Here is a 12,951-nt window from a genome sequence, read left to right as displayed (position 1 = left end):
CAAGTCAGACATCAGCTCCACAATTCACAATACTACAACTAAGCCAAAGTTTTCTATAGGAGACTCCTGAGAAGTGCATAATTTTTTTTCTTCATCTAATTCTCAGTGAAGCTCCTGTTTGGTAAAAAACATAAAAGTCTTTTCATATTTAATAATATTTCCATTCCCCAGGTTTGGAGGGAGTGAAACAAACTTGAGAAAACCACCCATTCTGGAATTTTGAAAGTAAAGCTGATAGAAACAGCTAAAGCAAGAGAAAAGTAATTGCTATCTGTGCCTGTAATCTGAATCTTTCTTTAAAATTGATGTTTCCTTCAGATATTTGCCTCCCACAACATCTGAGGCGGATGGACTCGCTCTGACTGACTTCTCCTAAAACACAGGGGCACACTGTGAATGAAAAGGCTTCAGAAGTTCAGTTCAGAAACTGTGACTGCATCTGTTTTGCTTGTAAAATCAAAGCCTTTGGGGTGACACACAGAATGGTCAGGATGCAATTCCTATTTTCTATTTCTTTATTCACAAAGATTTGCAGGTCCAAAGAAACTAGAAGTAGATTACAGCAGTGCTCTTGCAAGCTACCTGCTAGTTTTTCTGCTCCCTATGTATTAGTTAAAATATTACTTGATCATCTCTCTAAGATTTATTGTAATAATATGCTCTTACAGTGCATTTTGTGGTTAAGCAGCATATGTGAGTTTGAATAGTTCTAAAATAAATATTACAAAATAGGCAGAGCTTTTAAAATGATATAACCACTTTGTCTTCGGAATGGGAAAAACTTCGGAAGTTAAATGAATGGTAATAGTAACTGTAATGTAACTGACTGTATGTTAATAGTGTTGCTAAAATCAGGCATTTTACCCTATGATATTTACATTTTTTAAATTTGGGTATTTATTGCACTGTTAATGACCAGATTGAGTGCCAACCCAGTCTGGTTTTCTAGCAGCACTCTTCCTTTCACTCTGTGTGTGCAGACCAGCATTACCTCCTTGAATTGAACAAAGGAGAAAGATAACATGAGATGTTTCAAACATTCTTTATGTTCACTTCTCCACTACAAGGGCAATAAGTGGAAATTACTGGAAAAACAAACAAACAAACAAACAAAACTATTTCATGCCCCACTTTATTATTTATTCCCTGTATTGTCTAATATCTTCCAACTTCTGCTCAGCAGTGCAGTCTGTCTGACTGCAGCTGGCAGATGCAAGAGCAGACCAGGCATTACGCAGCCTTGCTATCTAGGGAGAAATTCTGCTCTGTGATCTGATCTTGGTGCATTTCTTTCTTTGTAACCTTCCTGCATGAAATACGACATGATGCCCCTGGGATTTTGTTTCTCTGAGCAATTTTTGTTGATTGTATTATGGAAGACTGGTAGTATACAACCCATAGTGTACATCTACATTGACTATAGACTATATTGTCTTCACTGTATACATATTGTATATGCGTATATGTAGTGTTTATATGTGTACATATTGCTCAGGGAGTGTGATATATCATTGATGAGTTCACAGTTCTTTGCAAACCATCACATTGGACAAAGAAAGAATGTGATAGGAAGAGGGGAGGAAAATCTATGAGTATAGTAGATGTACCAGCTAAATAATTCAAGAGATTCTGGAACAGATAGGTCATCGGACAAAGGTTACCATAGAAATGCACTGCAAGCAATTAAAAACTTATTTAACATAGATTTGTACATGTTTCTTTACAAAAGGCATTCTTACTTTTATACTGAACTAGAAGTCCAATTCTTACAATTCCCACTACAAGTGGCTAGAAATCTTGTGCATTTCGTGACTTCATAAATCATTAATAAACTGAAACGTTTGCTAAGCAGTAAATCTTTTCAAAGAGGGACTACTGTTATTAACCAAAGGTTGACTATGACAGACCCTGAAGAATTTTAACACCCTTCCTGTGAATTTAAACTAAACAGATTGCAGACTGCTGTACTGTTTGCTCTTTAAACAAAATGGCAGATGTATAATTAGCAGTCAAAAATGATTGGGCTACAGGAAGCAAAATTACTGAATGATATTTAGGACTATACTCTTGGTTAATATAAGTTTATTACAGAACAGAGGAAAAGATTTTTCCACGTTTTTCAACAAAACCGGCAGATACTTACGAGCTCCACTTAAGCCATTGCACTTAAATGGCTTAAAAATCTGAAAAATGATTAGGGCATCAATTTATTATGCACACAACTACATTTGCCAAAAAACACACATAAATTTTGTCATGACTTCCATGTTTATCAGCTTTCCACAGTCTTGAATGCAAAAAGTGAGAAACCTACATTGTTTTGCATATATTTTACCCATTGTATGAAAGCACATACTGCGCTACTAGCTGAAATAACCTCCTTTACTTCATAAGCTATGAATATGAAATCACAGAGGAAAAGGAGAAGTAGCTTTATAGATAAAGTTATCAAGCACTGTTGGAGATAATGTCCTGCATCTATAGTGACTGTCTATCTTAGCATGTCCCCATTCAGTTGCTTATAGAAAACTACAAAGCATCACTGTTACCTTCCATACAGCTACGCACGTGAGCATTACTGATCTCTTACCCTTTCCTTGAAAGAATGCTCAGACTGCAAGTAGAGGATGTAACCTTAAAACAATTTTTTTCTACTTTATTTTATTTATATATTCATTAACATTAGGTTAATTCCAATATACAATATCACCTACACCTACATTCTTATGTCCCAACATCCCCTTAGCTTTGTGCTGTTGAAACAAATCATGTGGCTCTACTCTCAAAATCCTCTTAGGGTAGATACTTTGATTTAGTGAATTATATGTTTTGCCAACCATACTTGTAGATGGACAAAATAAATGCAATCAAAACCTGTAAACTTTACTAAAATGGAAATATTCTCTCACCCTGATACAGTGACAGATTCAACTAAAAAAGAGTGGGCCAAACAGGTCATGTGTAACATTCTTCTAGTGCTTTCATGATAACATATGGCGCTGTGCCACAGGGAACAATTTTCAAATGCATATTATTACTTACATAAAGAAACACAGAGCTTTAAATGATGAATTTATACATAACTGGGAGCAAGATAATGTTGTTGCTGTTGTGCGATCAAGAGCCATAGTTTCTTCATCCCTAAGACACATTTTAAGTCATACAAAAATATAAACTAACATATGTCCTGACTGATTTAATATTAAATTTAATTCTCTTTGTATAGAGGTTTCCAGAACGTGGGTCCTGCAGACTCACAGATCTTAATTCCTAGAGTAACCTAGGCACACGTGAACACATTCAAGTAGAGACAGCAGAAAATGGTTAGGCCCATACCATTCACATTCTACGAACAGCTGTCCTTTTTAGAAATTTCAACTTCCTGATACCTATCATGATTCACTTATCTGCATCTAAAACCTGATCGAATAGGGAACTGATGACATAAATATGTCCTTAGATCCTAAAAAAAAATGCCATTGCTAAGAAATTCCTTGTCAGCCTCACTACCAGATACCCTCTGGTGAACTGAGCATAGCAAAGGGTCGTGCACCTCAACCCTGCAGATACTTCAGTGCTACTCACCAGACACAGCTGCTGTGGCACCATGCTCTCATCTGGCTCCCCTGTTTATTCTCTCCCTGCTTGTTTCACACTGCATCGTGCAGGAAATTTCACACACGTCCTACAAAGAGAGAATTTGTTTAGTTTGTTGAAAAGGAGGCTAACAGGAATTCTAGTAACTGCCTACAACTATTTGAAAGGGATTTATAAAGACATTGGAGCCAAACTCTCCTACATGCTGTTAAACAGTATAGCAAGGGCAATGATCACGCATTGCAGCTCTGAGGGTTCAGCCTGAACATTAGGAAAACCTTCTTTACCAGGAGGGTAGTACAACACTGAGACAGGCCAAGAGAGAGGTGGTGGGATTTCCACCCCTGGAGGATTTAAATACTGAGCTAGACAGTCTTATCTCAGTCTTTCAAGCAATTTTTTTCTGTCTCTATCATTCTTTAGATACAAGTAAGTCTCAGATCACCATGAAAGGCAAAGCAAAAGCGCATCAGTAAGAACCATATCAGTTCAATGGAAACAATCATAACCATCATCTTGAAAGGTTCATAGAATTCATCTCTGACAGGCTGATTAAGCTTCATAATAAGCCTGGATGGCAGGTAAGTATAAAGTCCGTTTCATAGGTAAGAAGTGATATGACAACCTAGCATTATAAGAAGAGTAAATCTAGTGAAGTCTCTGCAGTCTTGAGCTTGTATTCTAGCCAACAGAATAATTTACCTCAAAAAGAAAAGAAGCAATCCCCAAAACCTTCTGCACTGTCCAATGAGCCCCCCAAGAGAGGGTTTTGGTTACCTGCCCACTCTCAAATAAATAAATGATCAGATTTTGAAACTTTCATTCATCGCTGTGAGTGCCCTTCTACCAAACTTTTAACCTTCAGGACAAGATGATCTCAAGAGAAGACCTTGGCCCATTTGGTTCCTCCATGGGCTAAGCACATCGAGTGAGTTACACAACTTGTATGGAAATGTGAACTCATGTTATTCCTTTCCTTCTGAAATATTTTGGATTATATTTGCTGTTAAATTTTTGTGAAGACACACCTGTAAAATGGCTTTGCACAGGAACAAAATTGAGATATATATTTGCTCAGTAAATGAAAGAGGAAGAACTGCAAGGGTAGCTGTTATATGAGAATATGGTTTTCCACAGATAGGACTGTAAACAGCATCCTATGTGACATTTTAACCGCAGACAAAAGAAAGCAACACAGCTTAGATGGGATTCTTAAAAGGAAGAGCAATGAGGCTGTTGCGGTTTTCTGAAAGCAGGCCAGCCTGGGCACTCCGGCCGCATCTCGTTGAATCTGAGCAGCCCGCGTGCTGCCAGCAAGACATATGTTTCCTTAAAATTGCCAGGAATTCAAAGCAATACGGGACAAGTCTAGACTGATCGCAGGATAAATGCAAGAAGCAACAAAGTGGATCCAAGTGTGTGGTGGATGACATTTGCCTGGCAAGGAAACAGTTACAAGTGTTCAAGTCCTGGAATGGGGTGGGGGAAAGGAGGGAGGGAGAAAGAAACCCTTTCCCAGAAGAGCACTTGTTTCCACAGAGGACTTTACCTCCCATCAGTGGGGAAATTCAGCTTAGCTAAATTTGCTCTCCTCTTTGTTGAGCAAATACATCTCCTTCTTTCTCAACACAAGTATTTGCAGCTCAGGTTGAAGAGCCAGGTCCTGAATGCAGCTACTGTACAAGCCATGCAGATTGATCTCACTCAAAAATTGCTGTTTCTGCTAAACCCACCAGATTATGCCCTGAGCTGTTGCTCTCCCCTTCTTTTGCAGGTACCTCCCTGATGCCCCTCCACCTACCAAAAACTTATTTGCAAAAATCCCGTACTTTGCCTTATCTCACTTCTCGATCATCCTAATGACACTACCTCTTAAAAAATAAAAATACATTTTTTAATGGCTTTTACTTAAAATTTACAGTGCTGCTCCTACCTTCCATAAATCCTGTCCTTGATCTAAACCCCACCACTGTGCAGGTTGCTCCCAGGGATGCTGTTCGAATTGCCCAACTTATTCAGTACCTATTCTGACAGGCACACGTCAGTCCTGGACAAACGACCTGCCTGGCGGAGCACACTTCGATTTCCTCTGACTTACATGTGTTTGTTTCCTGTGGAAACAGGCAGCAGGTCAGAGGGAAAAGGGAGGAGGGCCACACACATCCAGGGCTGCAAGCATGGTGCCAACAGACCTCTCTCGTTAGTATTTTCCTTCTCAGCTTCAAAGTTTTTCCACTCGTTAATAGTCTTTGTTTAACTAACCAGTAGCTCTTGTCTGTACCCTTTCTGTCAAAGTGATCTTTACAGTTTGCTGCAACACTATGGCATTTACTTACTTCCCAAAGTTTACTTAAAATTAGTGTATATATAGGTCCCAGCTATTATAATACAGCTTCGCTTGCTTTGGGGATTATTTATTTATTTATTTTTGTATGAAGACCTGTATGATAGCATTTTAGTATTGCCAAGTACCTACATTCAAACACAAGTACATTTTGTGATTGGCTTAAAAAATGATAGGTTTCACAAAAGAATGTTGGGCTTCTTTTAGATGATATTTTCTTCTTTTTTTTGAATATGAATAAAGCCTTTTACCCTCATACCCAATATTCCTATGACTGTCTTTGAGAAAATGCTAAGTGCCTTGAGATTCCTAATGATGTTGCAAGAATTACAACACATGGCTGTCTCCCGATACCCTTCTGCACTGTTTACATAGTGGAAGTTAAAATGTAAAATTTGCAAGACTTGTTAATACCTTTATGTTTGTTATTAGAATAGTCTGTAACTCAATAAAAACTATAGTTCTTAGTAATGGTTGGGCTTATGTTATGCCCATTTAGTGTTAATTCTTGCAATCACTATGAAACAAATTCCCCTCTGTAAGAAGTTTTTAAAAGTACACAGGTCCAAATCCTGTCTGTGGCAACATCCAGTTAAGTCAATGAGATTTAGAAACGCGTATCTGAGGTCAGAATCTAGTTCACTGTCGTTTCACGCAGCACCAAAATGCTCACACGGAGCACATCCATATCCAAATGCATATCCCACTGACTTTGGTGCGTGTTAAAATTTGTAGAGGCTGAGTTTTCTCCCTTTTCTGTAATGCTCTTCTTGTGAGATTTAGCAAAGTGATCATTAAATACTTAAACTTATGTAAGGCTTCAGTAGGAGCAATGTTCTGATCTTCTAACAGACAGCCTTAGAAGGAGCTATGCATGGAGACATACTATAATCGTAAACAAAGATAATGTATTTCCAAATGGCATACAGAGTAACAGCTTTTGTAGCCTGTGCTAGCCCTCAGACAACATGTTAATCCGAAAATTCTTTTCAGATGACCCAGTTCATGGACTGGAATTTTTATGTGTACATATTTGGAAGGGTACATGTGTATGTGTGCACAAATTTATATGCAGAGAAGTGTGTCTGCATGGAGGCTTGCCGTTGAAGTGGGAAAGCTGCAGGAATGCTGTCAGTTGCTGCATGGGCCCCGCAGCAGAACATCTTATAGATGGGTTAGAGTCTAGTTCTGGGTATTTACAAGTGTGTTGTACAGAACAGAGTCACACAGCAGGACAGGGTTCTCACTGGTCGAGCTGGTTGTCATTCACCTTTTGCTGTGAATGGGTAAGTCTCTTTGTGTGCTTGGACATTAATAGGAAATAGGAATCCTAAGTAGCTTCTTTCACTTTACAGATGAAATGAAAAATGTCATTTATTAATTTCTTACATTCTAAACATCTGATGTTATTTGAAATATGCTGAAAATGAGCAATTATCTTGAGGCACAGGCAGGCAAGTTTTCTAATTTGTTCTTAATGACTTGTGAGCGGTTCAAGATTTCTGCTTTTTGGGTGACAAGGTCAGTAACCAAACTGAAAAAATATATTCTTTATCTAAGCAGTACAAGTGGCTACTTTTCAAAATCGTTTCTTTATTGGAGGGCACTTTGACCTTGTTTTGGATTTTGTTTGCCCTATCATATCCTAGTCTTGCCATTTTAACCACATACTTCAGCAGATTTCAAGCAATGGCAAGTTTTCTGTGGCCAAGTCCTTATTTTTAATAATGAGTCCTCTTTTTTAACATTAAGATCTAGACTACTGTTTTCATATCTCTAGCACAGTGACTGCTTAGAAGTCTTTTTCTTCTGTGTTTGATTAGTAAAGCTGATAGGTTTAGAGGGTTGGGTTGCTATTGTGATTGTTTTGGCAGGATGGAAAGAAACATACAAGTTTATTTGTAATGTATGAAGTCCTTGACATACTGTACTGTACTTCAGAGGCTCCACAATTTATTTTTTGTTGTGGCTTGCCTTTAGTCCTTGCCAATTTCTTTCCTTTCCTTTTCCAAACAAAGCTAGGCTGTCAAAACCTAAGGTTACAGATTTTAACAGCTAGATCCAATTACTGAGCTCATTTTTTTATTTACTATTGTCTGCGCAACTTTTGACTAAATAGAAAATCTCTGCATATGGGCTAGAGAGAGCCACTAGCCAACAGAAGCAAAATATCCTCCTGATTTCACCGCCCCTGGACTGAATGCTTTTGCCACTGCCATCCATAACCATTTTCTGAAATACTGCTTTTAAAAAGTTCTCATAATGAAATCACCGCACTGGCAAATAGCTTTGTCAGATCCAGTAATAACTTTTCCAGGGGCAACAACACAGTTTGCTTTGGCTAATTTTTGTCAGAATTTTTATTGGTTTCCTTAAAGAATTTTTATTGGTTTCCTACAACTTTAATACAAAAAGAGCATTTTTCAAGAGAACATGCAAGAGTGGGGAAGAAAAGGAAGGGCGAGCTCTTCCTTTTCAATTAAACCATCTCCATAGGTCCTGCATATCAGCATGGGAAAGAAAAGGAAAATTGGAAATAATAAATCCTATATATGTCTACTGCATAGATCATGGAACAGAGCTCCCTGACATTCTGTGCTATTTACGCCCAAGTCTTTCACTTGTTTCAGCAAAACCTTACTGCAGCTACCTAAAGGCTTTCATTTTCAGGTGTATTTTTGGAGAGGGAGGGACTCACACATCATTTGGTTCAGCAGGTGACAGCAGAATAAGGGGCAGCTGGGGAAGTATACTCGTATTTCTGCAAAGCTGTTTGTCAGAACTTACGTTAAGAAAAAGTGACCAACAATGGAAAGACTAAAGGTGCAGCATAGGAAGCTCTGTGAATGACAGCACCACAAAGTGCAGGCAACATTTACTGTTCACAGAAAGCACCAGACAAAGTATTACAAATGGCTGTTTTGTGCACCTCATGTGTAAGCTGACCTTTCAAAAACCTAAAGCTGTGTACTAGTTTTCCCCATGCTACTGTACCTGAAGTGCACGAGGTTTCTTCTATCAGTGTTCTTTTAAGAACGCTTTGAAGTTCATTCTACACCTCCCTAAGCATTTGGCAATTACTACCTCTTCAAATGAAAAACTAATATAGAAAAAAAACAGCTCAAACAGGAATACAGTCATTCTCTCTTTTTTTTTTTTTTTCTCAGCCATAGGAATCAATGACTGTGGGGTAATTCAGCATCCACCCTGCTGGGAGACAGAAGCTAAGAGGAAACCTGCAACCTACAGTCTACATTCTAGATAATAACTGTCACAAAAAAAAAAAAAAAAAAAGAAAAGGAAAAATTGCAATGGAAAGGTTATTTTCTCACTCATTTATACACAACAATCACCAGAAAAGAAATGCAAAGGTAGAGATCCGGTATCTCAATCAGATCCAATTTTTGACATTACAGAAGAATAGATGAGAGATCTTATTGGACTTCATTTCAATTAATACCTTGAGGAATATATGAACCATCCATCTGCTGGTGCTTAAAAAACAGGTCTAAACTTGCTAAATAAGGCCATTATATTCAGACTTTCTTTCTTCTAATTCAGATGCTAAAGTAGAAGTGTTGTACTAAAAAGTTTGTAATTTCAACTCAACCTGAAAAGAGAATAAGTTTTTGGGTCATCTTACACAAGCTCCTTATATAAACCCCTTATACCAACCCATGTGCTACTGTTTATGGGTATACATGAGCCACCAAGTCTAGAATGGTAGCCATCCTATATTCAAACACAAGAGATGCAGTAAGTGGAAGGTAGAGTAAAACTAACCAGAACTGATGGAAACAACTACAGGAAGAGAAAGACCCCTTCATCATCAAAGCCCTCTAATGCCTTGCCCAAATGGTTAATGATATTATCACCACATTGGTGATATGCAGACTGGAGAACTGGACAGTGAAGTGGTTGGAAAATTGGCTGGCTCAAAGATTTGTGACCGGTGCTGCACTGTCCAGCTAGTGACCCGCAGAATCCTTCAGGGGACAATACCGAGACCACTACTGTTTAATGTCTTTATTAGTGACCTGGATGCTAGCACTGAGGGCACGCTCAACAAGTTCACAGACTATACCAACTTGAGAGATGCAGTTGATAAGCAAGGTGACAGGGCTGCTAATCAGAAGAACCTTGACAGATCGCAAAAAGGGACAGACAGGAACTGCATAAAATTCAACAAAGCTCAATGAGTGCAAAGTCCTGCAATGTGGACTGAGGGATGACAAGAAACAATTTAGGCTGGGCACCAGCTGCCCAGGGAGCAGCTTTGCAGAAAAGGCCCTGGGGGCTGTGATGGGCAAGCTAAACATGAGACAGCAGTGTGTCCTTGCAACAAAGGTGTGTCACCCGCTGGGTCATGTTATCAAGAGCTGCCAGCAGATTAAAGGATGTGTTTATTCCACTGGATTTGGCAGTTTTTAGCCCACCCAGGGAATACTGGGTCCAGTTTTGGTCCTCCCAGTTCAAGTGAAACATTGAAAAATTATAGAGGGCCAAGAAGAGGGACATTAAGATGATCAGAGAGTTGAAGAACTTGACATATAAAGAAATCTTGAAAGAATTGGGTTTGTTTAGCCTAGGAAAGAAAAGCCTCAGGGGTGGTCTCATGGTATTCCAATACCTAAAAGATAGCTATAGAGGAGGTGGAGGTACTCCCTTCACAAGGACACACACTGGCAGGACAAGAAGCAACAGATACAAGATGCTCCACAGAAAATTGTCTGGATATAAGAAAAAAATCTTCACTGCGAGGTTGCCCAAAGAAGTGCTGGAATCTACCTTACCAGTAATATTCAAGACTTACTCAGACAGCCTCTTAGATAACCTAATCTAAGGCCCTGCTTTCAATACAAGTTTGGACCAGGTGATCTCCTGAGGTCTATTCCAACTTAGACTTTTCTATACTTCTGTAGGTGTAAACACAGCAAAAACAAATAATGTGTGAAAAAGAAAATTATACATAATGCTGTTAATACACATCATGAAAAATGTATTCCCTTCCCACTGTCCTTAAATTTTTAAGAAACTTTTCCATAAACTGATGAGAAAGCCAAGCTATTTTTTAAAAGCAAAATAACATTAGTATTTCATTATAATGGAAAAGGCGAGAGATTTTATCATCTAGTCCCATTTATTTCACTAATGATACATTATGTCTGAAAAGCATTATGGAAAGTAAGAGTCTTCAGCATCATATCTGAGTGCTAAATTAAGGCTTCTATCGCCTTCTTCACATCCCTACATTGAGATCAGCTTTGTCTGCAAGTAGTCCCATCTTTTGTCATAAGAGTATAGTTTGGGATCTTTCAGCCTGCAAATGTCCTGCCCTGTTCAGTGGCAGTGAGAAAGAGCAAGGATCCAACTTTCAGTTGGTTGCTCACAGAATACAGACATCCATACCACTCTTCCTAGCAGATTAAGAAAAATTTATTTAATAAATAATTAAAAGAAAAAAGGCAGCACAGCTCACATATTTTTGGCTTGTCCAAAGAAATAGTAAGGATCAAACCCAAGGAAACAGCTTGAAGCTGACAGGAGTGGTTCAGGCTCGTTATCAGGAAAAGGTTCTTCACCGAGAGGGTGGTCAGGCACTAGAACAAGCTCCCCAGAGATGTGGTCACAGCACTGAGCCTGACAGAGGCCAAGCAGCATTTGGACACTGCACATGGTCTGATGTTTGGGTGGTCCTTTGGGGACCCAGGAGCTGGACTCGATGGTCCTTGTGGGTCCCTTCCAACTTGGGATATTCTGTGATTCTACGATTCTATGAAACCCTACGGAAATTTCTCAGTAAACACCAACTTTTGAGAACTCTGATATAATGTATCTTCTAAAATAAACAGTAATGCCGGAGAGATTGTTCTTATCAATACTTCTGTTAGAACACTGATTCTCTGTTTAACTATATCTCATTGTGGAACTTCACTGTTATTTCCTGTTTCTACATGTTTGTGAATGAAGGTTTAAAAACTGTAGCTACATAATTGCTAAACGCAAAAAAGAAATTACTATTACTCTATTTAGTTCTAAATTAATCAGAGCAACACTGATATCATGGTCCTATCTGACATATCTGCAAATCATCTGCAAGCTTTTTCACATCAAAATTTCAACATCTTGTGCACACAAATATGCCAGTAAGACCAATATTTTAGCCTGAATTTCTATAATACTCTCTTGGTCGTGATGGCTACACAGCCTGCACTTTTGAGACCCTGTTCCAAAAGTCCCTTGATTATAAAAGTGAATTATACCTACTGGAAAAAAGGTTTATCTCAAATTATGGGTAAATTGTGCCCACTGCTCATTCAGAGTACAACAGCTGGTAGTGGGAGAGATCTGCTCATTTACAAATTCCACCTGGTTGTAAAGATGCAGTCTAGGATATGACAAGACAAGCAGGAAGAACTGACACGGAATGGTCGTCTTGTGTTTGCTCACTAAGAATTCAATTGTCAGTAACTTTGCTTTCAAAAGCTTATCTTTCCACATAATCTTGCCAAGGGAGGTACTTGGATATATCACCTTTTCCTTCACAGTGTTATCCTTCATGCAAATGGGTCAAAGAGGAGTCAGGAAAGAGGTCAACAGCACTTTTGAGACACTTAGCAATGCATTAAAAAAGATCACTCAAAGAACATCGGTCCAGCGTAAGTCTGAAAAGTAAAACCTGGATAATTTGTTTCCAGTTAAAGCCTGAAGTCATCTGGCAGTGTGTTGATATTGCTTTAAAAATATTTATTCTTAGCTTCTAGCTAAGAATGAAATATGGATGACAACTATACAACAATTAAAAACACAGGCAAGAGAAATTAATGAAGAAGAAAGATGGGGACTATTTTTACCACTAAATGTTACTGTGTTTTCTTATAGGGGCAATATTATACACTTTCTAGCAAGCAGTGCCTTTAATGCAGTACATGATGAAGTAGAACAGTCAATTTTCCTCTTTCTAGTCACTTAAGTTGTAAGCAACAACATCTTTTGTTTAAAAACCAAGT

The 12,951-nt window shown here is 38.5% G+C and overlaps 1 long non-coding RNA gene across 1 annotated transcript in view; it reads right to left on the bottom strand.

Moving 5' to 3' along the window:
* LOC118249214 (uncharacterized) overlaps positions 1-12,951 on the bottom strand; it is a 42,744-nt gene that overhangs the window by 28,097 nt on the left and 1,696 nt on the right. The window contains exon 3 of the long non-coding RNA XR_004778985.2: positions 3,586-3,685. This is a non-coding gene — a long non-coding RNA (uncharacterized LOC118249214). The remainder of the gene's footprint in view (positions 1-3,585; positions 3,686-12,951) is intronic.

This window comes from Cygnus atratus, chromosome 15 (genome assembly GCF_013377495.2).
Source record: "Cygnus atratus isolate AKBS03 ecotype Queensland, Australia chromosome 15, CAtr_DNAZoo_HiC_assembly, whole genome shotgun sequence".
Taxonomy (NCBI): domain Eukaryota; kingdom Metazoa; phylum Chordata; class Aves; order Anseriformes; family Anatidae; genus Cygnus; species Cygnus atratus.
This window is presented reverse-complemented; position numbering and strand designations above follow the sequence as displayed.